This window comes from Ambystoma mexicanum, chromosome 1p (assembly GCF_040938575.1).
Source record: "Ambystoma mexicanum isolate Mex_15411 chromosome 1p, UKY_AmexF1_1, whole genome shotgun sequence".
Lineage (NCBI taxonomy): Eukaryota > Metazoa > Chordata > Amphibia > Caudata > Ambystomatidae > Ambystoma > Ambystoma mexicanum.
Window position 1 is genome coordinate 1028189417 of NC_090921.1, and position 22906 is coordinate 1028212322.

Here is a 22906-nt window from a genome sequence, read left to right on the forward strand (position 1 = left end):
TTTACCACTACAGTCCTCAGCTCTACCAACTGGGCTATCGAAGGCTTGGCAAATCAGTCTCTAGCAAGCTCAATATGAGCTTCCACTTCAACCGTCGACTTGTAAACATCTCTTGCAATTCGTGCAAAATACTACAAATTTGGCTTGTGACGTTCCCGAATTGAGTAAAAGCACATCAGTTCCCAATTAAAAAATGACCCCCTCCGCAGTCTCCCGCATGTTACTGACCACCATACTAAGGAGGAAAAGTTGAAAGGCGGCGCCTCACAGGCCATCTCCTCAGAGTATTCAGCCGTGTTGGGCCTTGACAATATTTTAATATCTTGGATGGTGTATAGTGTTCTCTCATTTCCCTTGAGAAATCAAGATTGTCAAGGGGATTCTGCTGTTTTGCCAGTTCATAGCAAGAGATGGGGATCCAAAACACCTCACAGGAAACCAATGAAGATTCGTGTTGGACAGAAAAATAACGTGGCCACAGCCTCAAAGCAAAAGGCATCTATTTTCAGTGATGAAATATAATATAATTATAAATTGTCTGTTATTTTACTTTCCAAGTATTTTACTTTCCAAGTATTCAATAAAATGTGCATTTGGCAAAAATTCCTTCGAGCCGGATTTGAACCAGCGACCTAAGGATGCCTGTTTTACCACTACAGTCCTCCGCTCTACCAACTGAGCTATTGAAGGCTAGGCAAATCAGTCTCTAGCAAGCTCAATACGAGCTTCCACTTCAACCGTCGACATTCAAACATCTCTTGCAATTCTTGCAAAATACTACAAATTTGGCTTGTGAGGTTCCCGAATTGAGTAAAAGCACATCAGTTCACAATTAAAAAAATGACCCCCTCCGCAGTCTCCCGCATGTTACTGACCACCATACTAAGGAGGAAAAGTTGAAAGGCGGCGCCTCGCAGGCCATCTCCTCAGAGTATTCATCAGTGTTCGGCCATGACAATATTTTAATTTCTTGGATGGTGTATAGTGTTCTCTCATTTTCCTTGAGAAATCAAGATTGTCAAGGGGATTCTGCTGTTTTGCCAGTTCATAGCAAGAAATGGGGATCCAAAACACCTCACAGGAAACCAAAGAAGATTCGTGTTGGACAGAAAAATAACGTGGCCACAGCCTCAAAGCAAAAGGCATCTATTTTCAGTGATGAAATATAATATAATTATAAATTGTCTGTTATTTTACTTTCCAAGTATTTTACTTTCCAAGTATTCAATAAAATGTGCATTTGGCAAAAGTCCTTTGAGCCGGATTTGAACCAGCGACGAGCTATCGAAGGCTTGGCAAATCATTCTCTAGCAAACTCAATACGAGCTTCCACTTCAACCGTCGACTTGTAAACATCTCTTGCAATTACTGCAAAATACTACAAATTTGGCTTGTGAGGTTCCCGAATTGAGTAAAAGCACATCAGTTCTCAATTACAAAAATGACCCCCTCCGCAGTCTCCCGCATGTTACTGACCACCATACTAAGGGGGAAAAGTTGAAAGGCGCGCCTCACAGTCCATCTCCTCAGAGTATTCAGCCGTGTTGGGCCTTGACAATATTTTAATATCTTGGATGGTGTATAGTGTTCTCCCATTTCCCTTGAGAAATCAAGATTGTCAAGGGGATTCTGCTGTTTTGTCAGTTCATAGCAAGAGATGGGGATCCAAAACACCTCACAGGAAACCAACGAAGATTGGTTTCGGACAGAAAAATAACGTGGCAACAGCCTCAAAGCAAAAGGCATCTATTTTCAATGATGAAATATAATATAATTATAAATTGTCTGTTATTTTACTTTCCAAGTATTTTACTTTCCAAGTATTCAATAAAATGTGCATTTGGCAAAAGTCCTTCGAGCCGGATTTGAACCAGCGACCTAAGGATGCCTGTTTTATCACTACAGTCCTCTGCTCTACCAACTGAGCTATCGAAGGCTTGGCAAATCATTCTCTAGCAAACTCAATACGAGCTTCCACTTCAACCGTCGACTTGTAAACATCTCTTGCAATTCGTGCAAAATACTACAAATTTGGCTTGTGAGGTTCCCGAATTGAGTAAAAGCACATCAGTTCCCAATTAAAAAAATGACCCCCTCCGCAGTCTCCCGCATGTTACTGACCACCATACTAAGGAGGAAAAGTTGAAAGGCGGCGCCTCACAGGCCATCTCCTCAGAGTATTCAGCCGTGTTGGGCCTTGACAATATTTTAATATCTTGGATGGTGTATAGTGTTCTCTCATTTCCCTTGAGAAATCAAGATTGTCAAGGGGATTCTGCTGTTTTGCCAGTTCATAGCAAGAGATGGGGATCCAAAACACCTCACAGGAAACCAATGAAGATTGGTGTTGGACAGAAACATAACGTGGCGACAGCCTCAAAGCAAAAGGCATCTATTTTCAATGATGAAATATAATATAATTATAAATTGTCTGTTATTTTATTTTCCAAGCATTTTACTTTCCAAGTATTCAATAAAATTTGCATTTGGCAAAAGTCCTTCAATCTGCATTTGAACCAGCGACCTAAGGATGCCTGTTTTACCACTACAGTCCTCTGCTCTACCAACTGAGCTATCGAAGGCTTGGCAAACCAGGCTCTAGCAAGCTCAATACGAGCTTCCACTTCAACCGTCGACATTCAAACATCTCTTGCAATTCGTGCAAAATACTACAAATTTGGCTTGTGAGGTTCCCGAATTGAGTAAAAGCACATCAGTTCACAATTAAAAAAATGACCCCCTCCGCAGTCTCCCGCATGTTACTGACCACCATACTAAGGGGGAAAAGTTGAAAGGCGGCGCCTCACAGGCCATCTCCTCAGAGTATTCAGCCGTGTTGGGCCTTGACAATATTTTAATATCTTGGATGGTGTATAGTGTTCTCTCATTTCCCTTGAGAAATCAAGATTGTTAAGGGGATTCTGCTGTTTTGCCAGTTCATAGCAAGAGATGGGGATCCAAAACACCTGACAGGAAACCAATGAAGATTTGTGTTGGACAGAAAAATAACGTGGCCACAGCCTCAAAGCAAAAGGCATCTATTTTCAGTAATGAAATATAATATAATTATAAATTGTCTGTTATTTTACTTTCCAAGTATTTTACTTTCCAAGTATTCAATAAAATGTGCATTTGGCAAAAGTCCTTTGGCCGGATTTGAACCAGCAACCTAAGGATGCCTGTTTTGCCATTACAGTCCTCCGTTCTACCAACTGAGCTATCGAAGGCTTGGCAAATCATTCTCTAGCAAACTCAATACGAGCTTCCACTTCAACCGTCGACTTGTAAACATCTCTTGCAATTCGTGCAAAATACTACAAATTTGGCTTGTGAGGTTCCCGAATTGAGTAAAAGCACATCAGGTCCCAATTAAAAAAATGACCCCCTCCGCAGTCTCCCGCATGTTACTGACCACCATACTAAGGGGGAAAAGTTGAAAGGCGGCACCTCACAGGCCATCTCCTCAGAGTATTCAGCCGCGTTGGGCCTTGACAATATTTTAATATCTTGGATGGTGTATAGTGTTCTCCCATTTCCCTTGAGAAATCAAGATTGTCAAGGGGATTCTGCTGTTTTGTCAGTTCATAGCAAGAGATGGGGATCCAAAACACCTCACAGGAAACCAACGAAGATTCGTGTTGGACAGAAAAATAACATGGTCACAGCCTCAAAGCAAAAGGCATCTATTTTCAGTGATGAAATATAATATAATTATGAATTGTCTGTTATTTTACTTTCCAAGTATTTTACTTTCCAAGTATTCAATAAAATGTGCATTTGGCAAAAGTCCTTCGAGCCGGATTTGAACCAGTGACCTAATGATGCCTGTTTTACCACTACAGTCCTCCGCTCTACCAACTGAGCTATCGAAGGCTTGGCAAATCAGTCTCTAGCAAACTCAATACGAGCTTCCACTTACACCGTCGACTTGTAAACATCTCTTGCAATTCGTGCAAAATACTACAAATTTGGCTTGTGAGGTTCCCGAATTGAGTAAAAGCACATCAGTTCCCAATTTAAAAAATGACCCCCTCCGCAGTCTCCCGCATGTTACTGACCACCATACTAAGGGGGAAAAGTTGAAAGGCGGCGCCTCACAGGCCATCTCCTCAGAGTATTCAGCCGTGTTGGGCCTTGACAATATTTTAATATCTTGGATGGTGTATAGTGTTCTCTCATTTCCCTTGAGAAATCAAGATTGTCAAGGGGATTCTGCTGTTTTGCCAGTTCATAGCAAGAGATGGGGATCCATAACACCTCACAGGAAACCAATGAAGATTGGTGTTGAACAGAAATATAACGTGGCCACAGCCTCAAAGCAAAAGGCATCTATTTTCAGTGATGAAATATAATATAATTATAAATTGTCTGTTATTTTATTTTCCAAGTATTTTACTTTCCAAGTATTCAATAAAATTTGCATTTGGCAAAAGTCCTTCGATCCGGATTTCAACCAGCGACCTAAGGATGCCTGTTTTACCACTACGGTTCTCAGCTCTACCAACGGAGCTATCGAAGGCTTGGCAAATCAGTCTCTAGCAAGCTCAATATGAGCTTCCACTTCAACCGTCGACTTGTAAACATCTCTTGCAATTCGTGCAAAATACTACAAATTTGGCTTGTGACGTTCCCGAATTGAGTAAAAGCACATCAGTTCCCAATTAAAAAATGACCCCCTCCGCAGTCTCCCGCATGTTACTGACCACCATACTAAGGGGGAAAAGTTGAAAGGCGGCGCCTCACAGGCCATCTCCTCAGAGTATTCAGCCGTGTTGGGCCTTGACAATATTTTAATATCTTGGATGGTGTATACTGTTCTCTCATTTCCCTTGAGAAATCAAGATTGTCAAGGGGATTCTGCTGTTTTGCCAGTTCATAGCAAGAGATGGGGATCCAAAACACCTCACAGGAAACCAATGAAGATTGGTGTTGAACAGAAATATAACGTGGCCACAGCCTCAAAGCAAAAGGCATCTATTTTCAGTGATGAAATATAATATAATTATAAATTGTCTGTTATTTTATTTTCCAAGTATTTTACTTTCCAAGTATTCAATAAAATTTGCATTTGGCAAAAGTCCTTCAATCCGGATTTCAACCAGCGACCTAAGGATGCCTGTTTTACCACTACAGTCCTCCGCTCTACCAACTGAGCTATCGAAGGCTTGGCAAATCAGTCTCTAGCAAGCTCAATACGAGCTTCCACTTCAACCGTCGATATACGAGCTTCCACTTCAACCGTCGACTTGTAAACATCTCTTGCAATTCGTGCAAAATACTACAAATTTGGCTTGTGAGGTTCCCGAATTGAGTAAAAGCACATCAGTTCCCAATTAAAGAAATGACCCCCTCCGCAGTCTCCCGCATGTCACTGACCACCATACTAAGGGGGAAAAGTTGAAAGGCGGCGCCTCACAGGCCATCTCCTCAGAGTATTCAGCCGTGTTGGGCCTTGACAATATTTTAATATCTTGGATGGTGTATTCTGTTCTCTCATTTCCCTTGAGAAATCAAGATTGTCAAGGGGATTCTGCTGTTTTGCCAGTTCATAGCAAGAGATGGGGATCCGAATCACCTCACAGGAAACCAATGAAGATTGGTGTTGGACAGAAACATAACGTGGCCACAGCCTCAAAGCAAAAGGCATCTATTTTCAGTGATGAAATATAATATAATTATAAATTGTCTGTTATTTTACTATCCAAGTATTTTACTTTCCAAGTATTCAATAAAATTTGCATTTGGCAAAAGTCCTTCGAGCAGGATTTGAACCAGCGACCTAAGGATGCCTGTTTTACCACTACAGTGCTCCGCTCTACCAACTGAGCAATCGAAGGCTTGGCAAATCATTCTCTAGCAAACTCAATACGAGCTTCCACTTCAACCGTCGACTTGTAAACATCTCTTGCAATTCGTGCAAAATACTACAAATTTGGCTTGTGGGGTTCCCGAATTGAGTAAAAGCACATCAGTTCCCAATTAAAAAAATGACCCCCTCCGCAGTCTCCCGCATGTTACTGACCACCATACTAAGGAGGAAAAGTTGAAAGGCGGCGCCTCACAGGCCATCTCCTCAGAGTATTCAGCCGTGTTGGGCCTTGACAATATTTTAATATCTTGGATGGTGTATAGTGTTCTCTCATTTCCCTTGAGAAATCAAGATTGTCAAGGGGATTCTGCTGTTTTGCCAGTTCATAGCAAGAGATTGGGATCCAAAACACCTCACAGGAAATCAATGAAGATTGGTGTTGGACAGAAACATAACGTGGCCACAGCCTCAAAGCAAAAGGCATCTATTTTCAGTGATGACATATAATATAATTATAAATTGTCTGTTATTTTATTTTCCAAGTATTTTACTTTCCAAGTATTCAATAAAATTTGCATTTGGCAAAAGTCCTTCGAGCCGGATTTGAACCAGCAACCTAAGGATGCCTGTTTTACCATTACTGTCCTCCGCTCTACCAACTGAGCTATCAAAGGCTTGGCAAATCAACTCTAGCAAACTCAATACGAGCTTCCACTTCAACCGTCGACTTGTAAACATCTCTTGCAATTCGTGCAAAATACTACAAATTTGGCTTGTGAGGTTCCCGAATTGAGTAAAAGCACATCATTTCCCAATTAAAAAAATGACCCCCTCCGCAGTCTCCCGCATGTTAATGACCACCATACTAAGGGGGAAAAGTTGAAAGGCAGCGCCTCACAGGCCCTCTCCTCAGAGTATTCAGCCGTGTTGGGCCTTGACAATATTTTAATATCTTGGATGGTGTATAGTGTTCTCTCATTTCCCTTGAGAAATCAAGATTGTCAAGGGGATTCTGCTGTTTTGCCAGTTCATAGCAAGAGATGGGGATCCAAAACACCTCACATGAAACCAATGAAGATTCGTGTTGGACAGAAACATAACGTGGCCACAGCCTCAAAGCAAAAGGCATCTATTTTCAGTGATGAAATATAATATAATTATAAATTGTCTGTTATTTTACTTTCCAAGTATTTTACTTTCCAAGTATTCAATAAAATTTGCATTTGGCAAAAGGCCTTCGAGCCGGATTTGAACCAGCGACCTAAGGATGCCTGTTGTACCACTACAGTGCTCCGCTCTACCAACTGAGCTATCAAAGGCTTGGCAAATCATTCTCTAGCAAACTCAATACGAGCTTCTACTTCAACCGTCGACTTGTAAACATCTCTTGCAATTCGTGCAAAATACTACAAATTTGGCTTGTGAGGTTCCCGAATTGAGTAAAAGCACATCAGTTCCCAATTAAAAAAATGACCCCCTCCGCAGTCTCCCGCATGTTACTGACCACCATACTAAGGGGGAAAAGTTGAAAGGCGGCGCCTCACAGGCCATCTCCTCAGAGTATTCAGCCGTGTTGGGCCTTGACAATATTTTAATATCTTGGATGGTGTATAGTGTTCTCTCATTTCCCTTGAGAAATCAAGATTGTCAAGGGGATTCTGCTGTTTTGCCAGTTCATAGCAAGAGATGGGGATCCAAAACACCTCACATGAAACCAATGAAGATTCGTGTTGGACAGAAACATAACGTGGCCACAGCCTCAAAGCAAAAGGCATCTATTTTCAGTGATGAAATATAATATAATTATAAATTGTCTGTTATTTTACTTTCCAAGTATTTTACTTTCCAAGTATTCAATAAAATTTGCATTTGGCAAAAGGCCTTCGAGCCGGATTTGAACCAGCGACCTAAGGATGCCTGTTGTACCACTACAGTCCTCCGCTCTACCAACTGAGCTATCAAAGGCTTGGCAAATCATTCTCTAGCAAACTCAATACGAGCTTCTACTTCAACCGTCGACTTGTAAACATCTCTTGCAATTCGTGCAAAATACTACAAATTTGGCTTGTGAGGTTCCCGAATTGAGTAAAAGCACATCAGTTCCCAATTAAAAAAATGACCCCCTCCGCAGTCTCCCGCATGTTACTGACCACCATACTAAGGGGGAAAAGTTGAAAGGCGGCGCCTCACAGGCCATCTCCTCAGAGTATTCAGCCGTGTTGGGCCTTGACAATATTTTAATATCTTGGATGGTGTATAGTGTTCTCTCATTTCCCTTGAGAAATCAAGATTGTCAAGGGGATTCTGCTGTTTTGCCAGTTCATAGCAAGAGATGGGGATCCAAAACACCTGACAGGAAACCAATGAAGATTCGTGTTGGACAGAAAAATAACGTGGCCACAGCCTCAAAGCAAAAGGCATCTATTTTCAGTAATGAAATATAATATAATTATAAATTGTCTGTTATTTTACTTTCCAAGTATTTTACTTTCCAAGTATTCAATAAAATGTGCATTTGGCAAAAGTCCTTCGAGCCGGATTTGAACCAGTGACCTAATGATGCCTGTTTTACCACTACAGTCCTCCGCTCTACCAACTGAGCTATCGAAGGCTTGGCAAATCAGTCTCTAGCAAACTCAATACGAGCTTCCACTTCAACCGTCGACTTGTAAACATCTCTTGCAATTCGTGCAAAATACTACAAATTTGGCTTGTGAGGTTCCCGAATTGAGTAAAAGCACATCAGTTCCCAATTTAAAAAATGACCCCCTCCGCAGTCTCCCGCATGTTACTGACCACCATACTAAGGAGGAAAAGTTGAAAGGCGGCGCCTCACAGGCCATCTCCTCAGAGTATTCAGCCGTGTTGGGCCTTGACAATATTTTAATATCTTGGATGGTGTATAGTGTTCTCTCATTTCCCTTGAGAAATCAAGATTGTCAAGGGGATTCTGCTGTTTTGCCAGTTCATAGCAAGAGATGGGGATCCAAAACACCTCACAGGAAACCAATGAAGATTGGTGTTGGACAGAAACATAACGTGGCTTGTGAGGTTCCCGAATTGAGTAAAAGCACATCAGTTCCCAATTTAAAAAATGACCCCCTCCGCAGTCTCCCGCATGTTACTGACCACCATACTAAGGGGGAAAAGTTGAAAGGCGGCACCTCACAGGCCATCTCCTCAGAGTATTCAGCCGCGTTGGGCCTTGACAATATTTTAATATCTTGGATGGTGTATAGTGTTCTCCCATTTCCCTTGAGAAATCAAGATTGTCAAGGGGATTCTGCTGTTTTGTCAGTTCATAGCAAGAGATGGGGATCCAAAACACCTCACAGGAAACCAACGAAGATTCGTGTTGGACAGAAAAATAACATGGTCACAGCCTCAAAGCAAAAGGCATCTATTTTCAGTGATGAAATATAATATAATTATAAATTGTCTGTTATTTTACTTTCCAAGTATTTTACTTTCCAAGTATTCAATAAAATGTGCATTTGGCAAAAATTCCTTCGAGCCGGATTTCAACCAGCGACCTAAGGATGCCTGTTTTACCACTACAGTCCTCCGCTCTACCAACTGAGCTATCGAAGGCTAGGCAAATCAGTCTCTAGCAAGCTCAATACGAGCTTCCACTTCAACCGTCGACATTCAAACATCTCTTGCAATTCGTGCAAAATACTACAAATTTGGCTTGTGAGGTTCCCGAATTGAGTAAAAGCACATCAGTTCCCAATTAAAAAAATGACCCCCTCCGCAGTCTCCCGCATGTTACTGACCACCATACTAAGGGGGAAAAGTTGAAAGGCGGCACCTCACAGGCCATCTCCTCAGAGTATTCAGCCGCGTTGGGCCTTGACAATATTTTAATATCTTGGATGGTGTATAGTGTTCTCCCATTTCCCTTGAGAAATAAACATTGTCAAGGGGATTCTGCTGTTTTGTCAGTTCATAGCAAGAGATGGGGATCCAAAACACCTGACAGGAAACCAATGAAGATTTGTGTTGGACAGAAAAATAACGTGGCCACAGCCTCAAAGCAAAAGGCATCTATTTTCAGTAATGAAATATAATATAATTATAAATTGTCTGTTATTTTACTTTCCAAGTATTTTACTTTCCAAGTATTCAATAAAATGTGCATTTGGCAAAAGTCCTTTGGCCGGATTTGAACCAGCAACCTAAGGATGCCTGTTTTGCCATTACAGTCCTCCGTTCTACCAACTGAGCTATCGAAGGCTTGGCAAATCATTCTCTAGCAAACTCAATACGAGCTTCCACTTCAACCGTCGACTTGTAAACATCTCTTGCAATTCGTGCAAAATACTACAAATTTGGCTTGTGAGGTTCCCGAATTGAGTAAAAGCACATCAGGTCCCAATTAAAAAAATGACCCCCTCCGCAGTCTCCCGCATGTTACTGACCACCATACTAAGGGGGAAAAGTTGAAAGGCGGCACCTCACAGGCCATCTCCTCAGAGTATTCAGCCGCGTTGGGCCTTGACAATATTTTAATATCTTGGATGGTGTATAGTGTTCTCCCATTTCCCTTGAGAAATCAAGATTGTCAAGGGGATTCTGCTGTTTTGCCAGTTCATAGCAAGAGATGGGGATCCATAACACCTCACAGGAAACCAATGAAGATTGGTGTTGAACAGAAATATAACGTGGCCACAGCCTCAAAGCAAAAGGCATCTATTTTCAGTGATGAAATATAATATAATTATAAATTGTCTGTTATTTTATTTTCCAAGTATTTTACTTTCCAAGTATTCAATAAAATTTGCATTTGGCAAAAGTCCTTCGATCCGGATTTCAACCAGCGACCTAAGGATGCCTGTTTTACCACTACGGTCCTCAGCTCTACCAACGGAGCTATCGAAGGCTTGGCAAATCAGTCTCTAGCAAGCTCAATATGAGCTTCCACTTCAACCGTCGACTTGTAAACATCTCTTGCAATTCGTGCAAAATACTACAAATTTGGCTTGTGACGTTCCCGAATTGAGTAAAAGCACATCAGTTCCCAATTAAAAAATGACCCCCTCCGCAGTCTCCCGCATGTTACTGACCACCATACTAAGGGGGAAAAGTTGAAAGGCGGCGCCTCACAGGCCATCTCCTCAGAGTATTCAGCCGTGTTGGGCCTTGACAATATTTTAATATCTTGGATGGTGTATACTGTTCTCTCATTTCCCTTGAGAAATCAAGATTGTCAAGGGGATTCTGCTGTTTTGCCAGTTCATAGCAAGAGATGGGGATCCAAAACACCTCACAGGAAACCAATGAAGATTGGTGTTGAACAGAAATATAACGTGGCCACAGCCTCAAAGCAAAAGGCATCTATTTTCAGTGATGAAATATAATATAATTATAAATTGTCTGTTATTTTATTTTCCAAGTATTTTACTTTCCAAGTATTCAATAAAATTTGCATTTGGCAAAAGTCCTTCAATCCGGATTTCAACCAGTGACCTAAGGATGCCTGTTTTACCACTACAGTCCTCCGCTCTACCAACTGAGCTATCGAAGGCTTGGCAAATCAGTCTCTAGCAAGCTCAATACGAGCTTCCACTTCAACCGTCGATATACGAGCTTCCACTTCAACCGTCGACTTGTAAACATCTCTTGCAATTCGTGCAAAATACTACAAATTTGGCTTGTGAGGTTCCCGAATTGAGTAAAAGCACATCAGTTCCCAATTAAAGAAATGACCCCCTCCGCAGTCTCCCGCATGTCACTGACCACCATACTAAGGGGGAAAAGTTGAAAGGCGGCGCCTCACAGGCCATCTCCTCAGAGTATTCAGCCGTGTTGGGCCTTGACAATATTTTAATATCTTGGATGGTGTATACTGTTCTCTCATTTCCCTTGAGAAATCAAGATTGTCAAGGGGATTCTGCTGTTTTGCCAGTTCATAGCAAGAGATGGGGATCCGAATCACCTCACAGGAAACCAATGAAGATTGGTGTTGGACAGAAACATAACGTGGCCACAGCCTCAAAGCAAAAGGCATCTATTTTCAGTGATGAAATATAATATAATTATAAATTGTCTGTTATTTTACTATCCAAGTATTTTACTTTCCAAGTATTCAATAAAATTTGCATTTGGCAAAAGTCCTTCGAGCAGGATTTGAACCAGCGACCTAAGGATGCCTGTTTTACCACTACAGTGCTCCGCTCTACCAACTGAGCAATCGAAGGCTTGGCAAATCATTCTCTAGCAAACTCAATACGAGCTTCCACTTCAACCGTCGACTTGTAAACATCTCTTGCAATTCGTGCAAAATACTACAAATTTGGCTTGTGGGGTTCCCGAATTGAGTAAAAGCACATCAGTTCCCAATTAAAAAAATGACCCCCTCCGCAGTCTCCCGCATGTTACTGACCACCATACTAAGGAGGAAAAGTTGAAAGGCGGCGCCTCACAGGCCATCTCCTCAGAGTATTCAGCCGTGTTGGGCCTTGACAATATTTTAATATCTTGGATGGTGTATAGTGTTCTCTCATTTCCCTTGAGAAATCAAGATTGTCAAGGGGATTCTGCTGTTTTGCCAGTTCATAGCAAGAGATTGGGATCCAAAACACCTCACAGGAAATCAATGAAGATTGGTGTTGGACAGAAACATAACGTGGCCACAGCCTCAAAGCAAAAGGCATCTATTTTCAGTGATGACATATAATATAATTATAAATTGTCTGTTATTTTATTTTCCAAGTATTTTACTTTCCAAGTATTCAATAAAATTTGCATTTGGCAAAAGTCCTTCGAGCCGGATTTGAACCAGCAACCTAAGGATGCCTGTTTTACCATTACTGTCCTCCGCTCTACCAACTGAGCTATCAAAGGCTTGGCAAATCAACTCTAGCAAACTCAATACGAGCTTCCACTTCAACCGTCGACTTGTAAACATCTCTTGCAATTCGTGCAAAATACTACAAATTTGGCTTGTGAGGTTCCCGAATTGAGTAAAAGCACATCATTTCCCAATTAAAAAAATGACCCCCTCCGCAGTCTCCCGCATGTTACTGACCACCATACTAAGGGGGAAAAGTTGAAAGGCAGCGCCTCACAGGCCATCTCCTCAGAGTATTCAGCCGTGTTGGGCCTTGACAATATTTTAATATCTTGGATGGTGTATAGTGTTCTCTCATTTCCCTTGAGAAATCAAGATTGTCAAGGGGATTCTGCTGTTTTGCCAGTTCATAGCAAGAGATGGGGATCCAAAACACCTCACATGAAACCAATGAAGATTCGTGTTGGACAGAAACATAACGTGGCCACAGCCTCAAAGCAAAAGGCATCTATTTTCAGTGATGAAATATAATATAATTATAAATTGTCTGTTATTTTACTTTCCAAGTATTTTACTTTCCAAGTATTCAATAAAATTTGCATTTGGCAAAATGCCTTCGAGCCGGATTTGAACCAGCGACCTAAGGATGCCTGTTGTACCACTACAGTGCTCCGCTCTACCAACTGAGCTATCAAAGGCTTGGCAAATCATTCTCTAGCAAACTCAATACGAGCTTCTACTTCAACCGTCGACTTGTAAACATCTCTTGCAATTCGTGCAAAATACTACAAATTTGGCTTGTGAGGTTCCCGAATTGAGTAAAAGCACATCAGTTCCCAATTAAAAAAATGACCCCCTCCGCAGTCTCCCGCATGTTACTGACCACCATACTAAGGGGGAAAAGTTGAAAGGCGGCGCCTCACAGGCCATCTCCTCAGAGTATTCAGCCGTGTTGGGCCTTGACAATATTTTAATATCTTGGATGGTGTATAGTGTTCTCTCATTTCCCTTGAGAAATCAAGATTGTCAAGGGGATTCTGCTGTTTTGCCAGTTCATAGCAAGAGATGGGGATCCAAAACACCTCACAGGAAACCAATGAAGATTGGTGTTGAACAGAAATATAACGTGGCCACAGCCTCAAAGCAAAAGGCATCTATTTTCAGTGATGAAATATAATATAATTATAAATTGTCTGTTATTTTATTTTCCAAGTATTTTACTTTCCAAGTATTCAATAAAATTTGCATTTGGCAAAAGTCCTTCGATCCGGATTTCAACCAGCGACCTAAGGATGCCTGTTTTACCACTACAGTCCTCAGCTCTACCAACTGGGCTATCGAAGGCTTGGCAAATCAGTCTCTAGCAAGCTCAATATGAGCTTCCACTTCAACCGTCGACTTGTAAACATCTCTTGCAATTCGTGCAAAATACTACAAATTTGGCTTGTGACGTTCCCGAATTGAGTAAAAGCACATCAGTTCCCAATTAAAAAATGACCCCCTCCGCAGTCTCCCGCATGTTACTGACCACCATACTAAGGAGGAAAAGTTGAAAGGCGGCGCCTCACAGGCCATCTCCTCAGAGTATTCAGCCGTGTTGGGCCTTGACAATATTTTAATATCTTGGATGGTGTATAGTGTTCTCTCATTTCCCTTGAGAAATCAAGATTGTCAAGGGGATTCTGCTGTTTTGCCAGTTCATAGCAAGAGATGGGGATCCAAAACACCTCACAGGAAACCAATGAAGATTCGTGTTGGACAGAAAAATAACGTGGCCACAGCCTCAAAGCAAAAGGCATCTATTTTCAGTGATGAAATATAATATAATTATAAATTGTCTGTTATTTTACTTTCCAAGTATTTTACTTTCCAAGTATTCAATAAAATGTGCATTTGGCAAAAATTCCTTCGAGCCGGATTTGAACCAGCGACCTAAGGATGCCTGTTTTACCACTACAGTCCTCCGCTCTACCAACTGAGCTATTGAAGGCTAGGCAAATCAGTCTCTAGCAAGCTCAATACGAGCTTCCACTTCAACCGTCGACATTCAAACATCTCTTGCAATTCTTGCAAAATACTACAAATTTGGCTTGTGAGGTTCCCGAATTGAGTAAAAGCACATCAGTTCACAATTAAAAAAATGACCCCCTCCGCAGTCTCCCGCATGTTACTGACCACCATACTAAGGAGGAAAAGTTGAAAGGCGGCGCCTCGCAGGCCATCTCCTCAGAGTATTCATCAGTGTTCGGCCATGACAATATTTTAATATCTTGGATGGTGTATAGTGTTCTCTCATTTTCCTTGAGAAATCAAGATTGTCAAGGGGATTCTGCTGTTTTGCCAGTTCATAGCAAGAAATGGGGATCCAAAACACCTCACAGGAAACCAAAGAAGATTCGTGTTGGACAGAAAAATAACGTGGCCACAGCCTCAAAGCAAAAGGCATCTATTTTCAGTGATGAAATATAATATAATTATAAATTGTCTGTTATTTTACTTTCCAAGTATTTTACTTTCCAAGTATTCAATAAAATGTGCATTTGGCAAAAGTCCTTTGAGCCGGATTTGAACCAGCGACGAGCTATCGAAGGCTTGGCAAATCATTCTCTAGCAAACTCAATACGAGCTTCCACTTCAACCGTCGACTTGTAAACATCTCTTGCAATTACTGCAAAATACTACAAATTTGGCTTGTGAGGTTCCCGAATTGAGTAAAAGCACATCAGTTCTCAATTACAAAAATGACCCCCTCCGCAGTCTCCCGCATGTTACTGACCACCATACTAAGGGGGAAAAGTTGAAAGGCGCGCCTCACAGTCCATCTCCTCAGAGTATTCAGCCGTGTTGGGCCTTGACAATATTTTAATATCTTGGATGGTGTATAGTGTTCTCCCATTTCCCTTGAGAAATCAAGATTGTCAAGGGGATTCTGCTGTTTTGTCAGTTCATAGCAAGAGATGGGGATCCAAAACACCTCACAGGAAACCAACGAAGATTGGTTTCGGACAGAAAAATAACGTGGCCACAGCCTCAAAGCAAAAGGCATCTATTTTCAATGATGAAATATAATATAATTATAAATTGTCTGTTATTTTACTTTCCAAGTATTTTACTTTCCAAGTATTCAATAAAATGTGCATTTGGCAAAAGTCCTTCGAGCCGGATTTGAACCAGCGACCTAAGGATGCCTGTTTTATCACTACAGTCCTCTGCTCTACCAACTGAGCTATCGAAGGCTTGGCAAATCATTCTCTAGCAAACTCAATACGAGCTTCCACTTCAACCGTCGACTTGTAAACATCTCTTGCAATTCGTGCAAAATACTACAAATTTGGCTTGTGAGGTTCCCGAATTGAGTAAAAGCACATCAGTTCCCAATTAAAAAAATGACCCCCTCCGCAGTCTCCCGCATGTTACTGACCACCATACTAAGGAGGAAAAGTTGAAAGGCGGCGCCTCACAGGCCATCTCCTCAGAGTATTCAGCCGTGTTGGGCCTTGACAATATTTTAATATCTTGGATGGTGTATAGTGTTCTCTCATTTCCCTTGAGAAATCAAGATTGTCAAGGGGATTCTGCTGTTTTGCCAGTTCATAGCAAGAGATGGGGATCCAAAACACCTCACAGGAAACCAATGAAGATTGGTGTTGGACAGAAACATAACGTGGCGACAGCCTCAAAGCAAAAGGCATCTATTTTCAATGATGAAATATAATATAATTATAAATTGTCTGTTATTTTATTTTCCAAGCATTTTACTTTCCAAGTATTCAATAAAATTTGCATTTGGCAAAAGTCCTTCAATCTGCATTTGAACCAGCGACCTAAGGATGCCTGTTTTACCACTACAGTCCTCTGCTCTACCAACTGAGCTATCGAAGGCTTGGCAAACCAGGCTCTAGCAAGCTCAATACGAGCTTCCACTTCAACCGTCGACATTCAAACATCTCTTGCAATTCGTCCAAAATACTACAAATTTGGCTTGTGAGGTTCCCGAATTGAGTAAAAGCACATCAGTTCACAATTAAAAAAATGACCCCCTCCGCAGTCTCCCGCATGTTACTGACCACCATACTAAGGGGGAAAAGTTGAAAGGCGGCGCCTCACAGGCCATCTCCTCAGAGTATTCAGCCGTGTTGGGCCTTGACAATATTTTAATATCTTGGATGGTGTATAGTGTTCTCTCATTTCCCTTGAGAAATCAAGATTGTTAAGGGGATTCTGCTGTTTTGCCAGTTCATAGCAAGAGATGGGGATCCAAAACACCTGACAGGAAACCAATGAAGATTTGTGTTGGACAGAAAAATAACGTGGCCACAGCCTCAAAGCAAAAGGCATCTATTTTCAGTAATGAAATATAATATAATTATAAATTGTCTGTTATTTTACTTTCCAAGTATTTTACTTTCCAAGTATTCAATAAAATGTGCATTTGGCAAAAGTCCTTTGGCCGGATTTGAACCAGCAACCTAAGGATGCCTGTTTTGCCATTACAGTCCTCCGTTCTACCAACTGAGCTATCGAAGGCTTGGCAAATCATTCTCTAGCAAACTCAATACGAGCTTCCACTTCAACCGTCGACTTGTAAACATCTCTTGCAATTCGTGCAAAATACTACAAATTTGGCTTGTGAGGTTCCCGAATTGAGTAAAAGCACATCAGGTCCCAATTAAAAAAATGACCCCCTCCGCAGTCTCCCGCATGTTACTGACCACCATACTAAGGGGGAAAAGTTGAAAGGCGGCACCTCACAGGCCATCTCCTCAGAGTATTCAGCCGCGTTGGGCCTTGACAATATTTTAATATCTTGGATGGTGTATAGTGTTCTCCCATTTCCCTTGAGAAATCAAGATTGTCAAGGGGATTCTGCTGTTTTGTCAGTTCATAGCAAGAGATGGGGATCCAAAACACCTCACAGGAAACCAACGAAGATTCGTGTTGGACAGAAAAATAACATGGTCACAGCCTCAAAGCAAAAGGCATCTATTTTCAGTGATGAAATATAATATAATTATGAATTGTCTGTTATTTTACTTTCCAAGTATTTTACTTTCCAAGTATTCAATAAAATGTGCATTTGGCAAAAGTCCTTCGAGCCGGATTTGAACCAGTGACCTAATGATGCCTGTTTTACCACTACAGTCCTCCGCTCTACCAACTGAGCTATCGAAGGCTTGGCAAATCAGTCTCTAGCAAACTCAATACGAGCTTCCACTTACACCGTCGACTTGTAAACATCTCTTGCAATTCGTGCAAAATACTACAAATTTGGCTTGTGAGGTTCCCGAATTGAGTAAAAGCACATCAGTTCCCAATTTAAAAAATGACCCCCTCCGCAGTCTCCCGCATGTTACTGACCACCATACTAAGGGGGAAAAGTTGAAAGGCGGCGCCTCACAGGCCATCTCCTCAGAGTATTCAGCCGTGTTGGGCCTTGACAATATTTTAATATCTTGGATGGTGTATAGTGTTCTCTCATTTCCCTTGAGAAATCAAGATTGTCAAGGGGATTCTGCTGTTTTGCCAGTTCATAGCAAGAGATGGGGATCCATAACACCTCACAGGAAACCAATGAAGATTGGTGTTGAACAGAAATATAACGTGGCCACAGCCTCAAAGCAAAAGGCATCTATTTTCAGTGATGAAATATAATATAATTATAAATTGTCTGTTATTTTATTTTCCAAGTATTTTACTTTCCAAGTATTCAATAAAATTTGCATTTGGCAAAAGTCCTTCGATCCGGATTTCAACCAGCGACCTAAGGATGCCTGTTTTACCACTACGGTCCTCAGCTCTACCAACGGAGCTATCGAAGGCTTGGCAAATCAGTCTCTAGCAAGCTCAATATGAGCTTCCACTTCAACCGTCGACTTGTAAACATCTCTTGCAATTCGTGCAAAATACTACAAATTTGGCTTGTGACGTTCCCGAATTGAGTAAAAGCACATCAGTTCCCAATTAAAAAATGACCCCCTCCGCAGTCTCCCGCATGTTACTGACCACCATACTAAGGGGGAAAAGTTGAAAGGCGGCGCCTCACAGGCCATCTCCTCAGAGTATTCAGCCGTGTTGGGCCTTGACAATATTTTAATATCTTGGATGGTGTATACTGTTCTCTCATTTCCCTTGAGAAATCAAGATTGTCAAGGGGATTCTGCTGTTTTGCCAGTTCATAGCAAGAGATGGGGATCCAAAACAACTCACAGGAAACCAATGAAGATTGGTGTTGAACAGAAATATAACGTGGCCACAGCCTCAAAGCAAAAGGCATCTATTTTCAGTGATGAAATATAATATAATTATAAATTGTCTGTTATTTTATTTTCCAAGTATTTTACTTTCCAAGTATTCAATAAAATTTGCATTTGGCAAAAGTCCTTCAATCCGGATTTCAACCAGCGACCTAAGGATGCCTGTTTTACCACTACAGTCCTCCGCTCTACCAACTGAGCTATCGAAGGCTTGGCAAATCAGTCTCTAGCAAGCTCAATACGAGCTTCCACTTCAACCGTCGATATACGAGCTTCCACTTCAACCGTCGACTTGTAAACATCTCTTGCAATTCGTGCAAAATACTACAAATTTGGCTTGTGAGGTTCCCGAATTGAGTAAAAGCACATCAGTTCCCAATTAAAGAAATGACCCCCTCCGCAGTCTCCCGCATGTCACTGACCACCATACTAAGGGGGAAAAGTTGAAAGGCGGCGCCTCACAGGCCATCTCCTCAGAGTATTCAGCCGTGTTGGGCCTTGACAATATTTTAATATCTTGGATGGTGTATACTGTTCTCTCATTTCCCTTGAGAAATCAAGATTGTCAAGGGGATTCTGCTGTTTTGCCAGTTCATAGCAAGAGATGGGGATCCGAATCACCTCACAGGAAACCAATGAAGATTGGTGTTGGACAGAAACATAACGTGGCCACAGCCTCAAAGCAAAAGGCATCTATTTTCAGTGATGAAATATAATATAATTATAAATTGTCTGTTATTTTACTATCCAAGTATTTTACTTTCCAAGTATTCAATAAAATTTGCATTTGGCAAAAGTCCTTCGAGCAGGATTTGAACCAGCGACCTAAGGATGCCTGTTTTACCACTACAGTGCTCCGCTCTACCAACTGAGCAATCGAAGGCTTGGCAAATCATTCTCTAGCAAACTCAATACGAGCTTCCACTTCAACCGTCGACTTGTAAACATCTCTTGCAATTCGTGCAAAATACTACAAATTTGGCTTGTGGGGTTCCCGAATTGAGTAAAAGCACATCAGTTCCCAATTAAAAAAATGACCCCCTCCGCAGTCTCCCGCATGTTACTGACCACCATACTAAGGAGGAAAAGTTGAAAGGCGGCGCCCCACAGGCCATCTCCTCAGAGTATTCAGCCGTGTTGGGCCTTGACAATATTTTAATATCTTGGATGGTGTATAGTGTTCTCTCATTTCCCTTGAGAAATCAAGATTGTCAAGGGGATTCTGCTGTTTTGCCAGTTCATAGCAAGAGATTGGGATCCAAAACACCTCACAGGAAATCAATGAAGATTGGTGTTGGACAGAAACATAACGTGGCCACAGCCTCAAAGCAAAAGGCATCTATTTTCAGTGATGACATATAATATAATTATAAATTGTCTGTTATTTTATTTTCCAAGTATTTTACTTTCCAAGTATTCAATAAAATTTGCATTTGGCAAAAGTCCTTCGAGCCGGATTTGAACCAGCAACCTAAGGATGCCTGTTTTACCATTACTGTCCTCCGCTCTACCAACTGAGCTATCAAAGGCTTGGCAAATCAACTCTAGCAAACTCAATACGAGCTTCCACTTCAACCGTCGACTTGTAAACATCTCTTGCAATTCGTGCAAAATACTACAAATTTGGCTTGTGAGGTTCCCGAATTGAGTAAAAGCACATCATTTCCCAATTAAAAAAATGACCCCCTCCGCAGTCTCCCGCATGTTAATGACCACCATACTAAGGGGGAAAAGTTGAAAGGCAGCGCCTCACAGGCCCTCTCCTCAGAGTATTCAGCCGTGTTGGGCCTTGACAATATTTTAATATCTTGGATGGTGTATAGTGTTCTCTCATTTCCCTTGAGAAATCAAGATTGTCAAGGGGATTCTGCTGTTTTGCCAGTTCATAGCAAGAGATGGGGATCCAAAACACCTCACATGAAACCAATGAAGATTCGTGTTGGACAGAAACATAACGTGGCCACAGCCTCAAAGCAAAAGGCATCTATTTTCAGTGATGAAATATAATATAATTATAAATTGTCTGTTATTTTACTTTCCAAGTATTTTACTTTCCAAGTATTCAATAAAATTTGCATTTGGCAAAAGGCCTTCGAGCCGGATTTGAACCAGCGACCTAAGGATGCCTGTTGTACCACTACAGTGCTCCGCTCTACCAACTGAGCTATCAAAGGCTTGGCAAATCATTCTCTAGCAAACTCAATACGAGCTTCTACTTCAACCGTCGACTTGTAAACATCTCTTGCAATTCGTGCAAAATACTACAAATTTGGCTTGTGAGGTTCCCGAATTGAGTAAAAGCACATCAGTTCCCAATTAAAAAAATGACCCCCTCCGCAGTCTCCCGCATGTTACTGACCACCATACTAAGGGGGAAAAGTTGAAAGGCGGCGCCTCACAGGCCATCTCCTCAGAGTATTCAGCCGTGTTGGGCCTTGACAATATTTTAATATCTTGGATGGTGTATAGTGTTCTCTCATTTCCCTTGAGAAATCAAGATTGTCAAGGGGATTCTGCTGTTTTGCCAGTTCATAGCAAGAGATGGGGATCCAAAACACCTCACATGAAACCAATGAAGATTCGTGTTGGACAGAAACATAACGTGGCCACAGCCTCAAAGCAAAAGGCATCTATTTTCAGTGATGAAATATAATATAATTATAAATTGTCTGTTATTTTACTTTCCAAGTATTTTACTTTCCAAGTATTCAATAAAATTTGCATTTGGCAAAAGGCCTTCGAGCCGGATTTGAACCAGCGACCTAAGGATGCCTGTTGTACCACTACAGTCCTCCGCTCTACCAACTGAGCTATCAAAGGCTTGGCAAATCATTCTCTAGCAAACTCAATACGAGCTTCTACTTCAACCGTCGACTTGTAAACATCTCTTGCAATTCGTGCAAAATACTACAAATTTGGCTTGTGAGGTTCCCGAATTGAGTAAAAGCACATCAGTTCCCAATTAAAAAAATGACCCCCTCCGCAGTCTCCCGCATGTTACTGACCACCATACTAAGGGGGAAAAGTTGAAAGGCGGCGCCTCACAGGCCATCTCCTCAGAGTATTCAGCCGTGTTGGGCCTTGACAATATTTTAATATCTTGGATGGTGTATAGTGTTCTCTCATTTCCCTTGAGAAATCAAGATTGTCAAGGGGATTCTGCTGTTTTGCCAGTTCATAGCAAGAGATGGGGATCCAAAACACCTGACAGGAAACCAATGAAGATTCGTGTTGGACAGAAAAATAACGTGGCCACAGCCTCAAAGCAAAAGGCATCTATTTTCAGTAATGAAATATAATATAATTATAAATTGTCTGTTATTTTACTTTCCAAGTATTTTACTTTCCAAGTATTCAATAAAATGTGCATTTGGCAAAAGTCCTTCGAGCCGGATTTGAACCAGTGACCTAATGATGTCTGTTTTACCACTACAGTCCTCCGCTCTACCAACTGAGCTATCGAAGGCTTGGCAAATCAGTCTCTAGCAAACTCAATACGAGCTTCCACTTCAACCGTCGACTTGTAAACATCTCTTGCAATTCGTGCAAAATACTACAAATTTGGCTTGTGAGGTTCCCGAATTGAGTAAAAGCACATCAGTTCCCAATTTAAAAAATGACCCCCTCCGCAGTCTCCCGCATGTTACTGACCACCATACTAAGGAGGAAAAGTTGAAAGGCGGCGCCTCACAGGCCATCTCCTCAGAGTATTCAGCCGTGTTGGGCCTTGACAATATTTTAATATCTTGGATGGTGTATAGTGTTCTCTCATTTCCCTTGAGAAATCAAGATTGTCAAGGGGATTCTGCTGTTTTGCCAGTTCATAGCAAGAGATGGGGATCCAAAACACCTCACAGGAAACCAATGAAGATTGGTGTTGGACAGAAACATAACGTGGCTTGTGAGGTTCCCGAATTGAGTAAAAGCACATCAGTTCCCAATTTAAAAAATGACCCCCTCCGCAGTCTCCCGCATGTTACTGACCACCATACTAAGGGGGAAAAGTTGAAAGGCGGCGCCTCACAGGCCATCTCCTCAGAGTATTCAGCC

The 22906-nt window shown here is 41.6% G+C and overlaps 2 non-coding genes across 2 annotated transcripts; both read right to left on the reverse strand.

The window, feature by feature from the left end:
- Nucleotides 1–1850: 1850 nt before the first annotated feature.
- TRNAY-GUA (transfer RNA tyrosine (anticodon GUA)) lies at nucleotides 1851–1936 on the reverse strand. Its single transcript is given in 2 exon segments — nucleotides 1851–1886; nucleotides 1900–1936. It is a non-coding gene; the product is annotated as a tRNA-Tyr (tRNA).
- A 13816-nt stretch (nucleotides 1937–15752) lies between these two features.
- On the reverse strand, nucleotides 15753–15838 carry TRNAY-GUA (transfer RNA tyrosine (anticodon GUA)). Its single transcript is given in 2 exon segments — nucleotides 15753–15788; nucleotides 15802–15838. It is a non-coding gene; the product is annotated as a tRNA-Tyr (tRNA).
- Between the last annotated feature and the right edge of the window lie 7068 nt (nucleotides 15839–22906).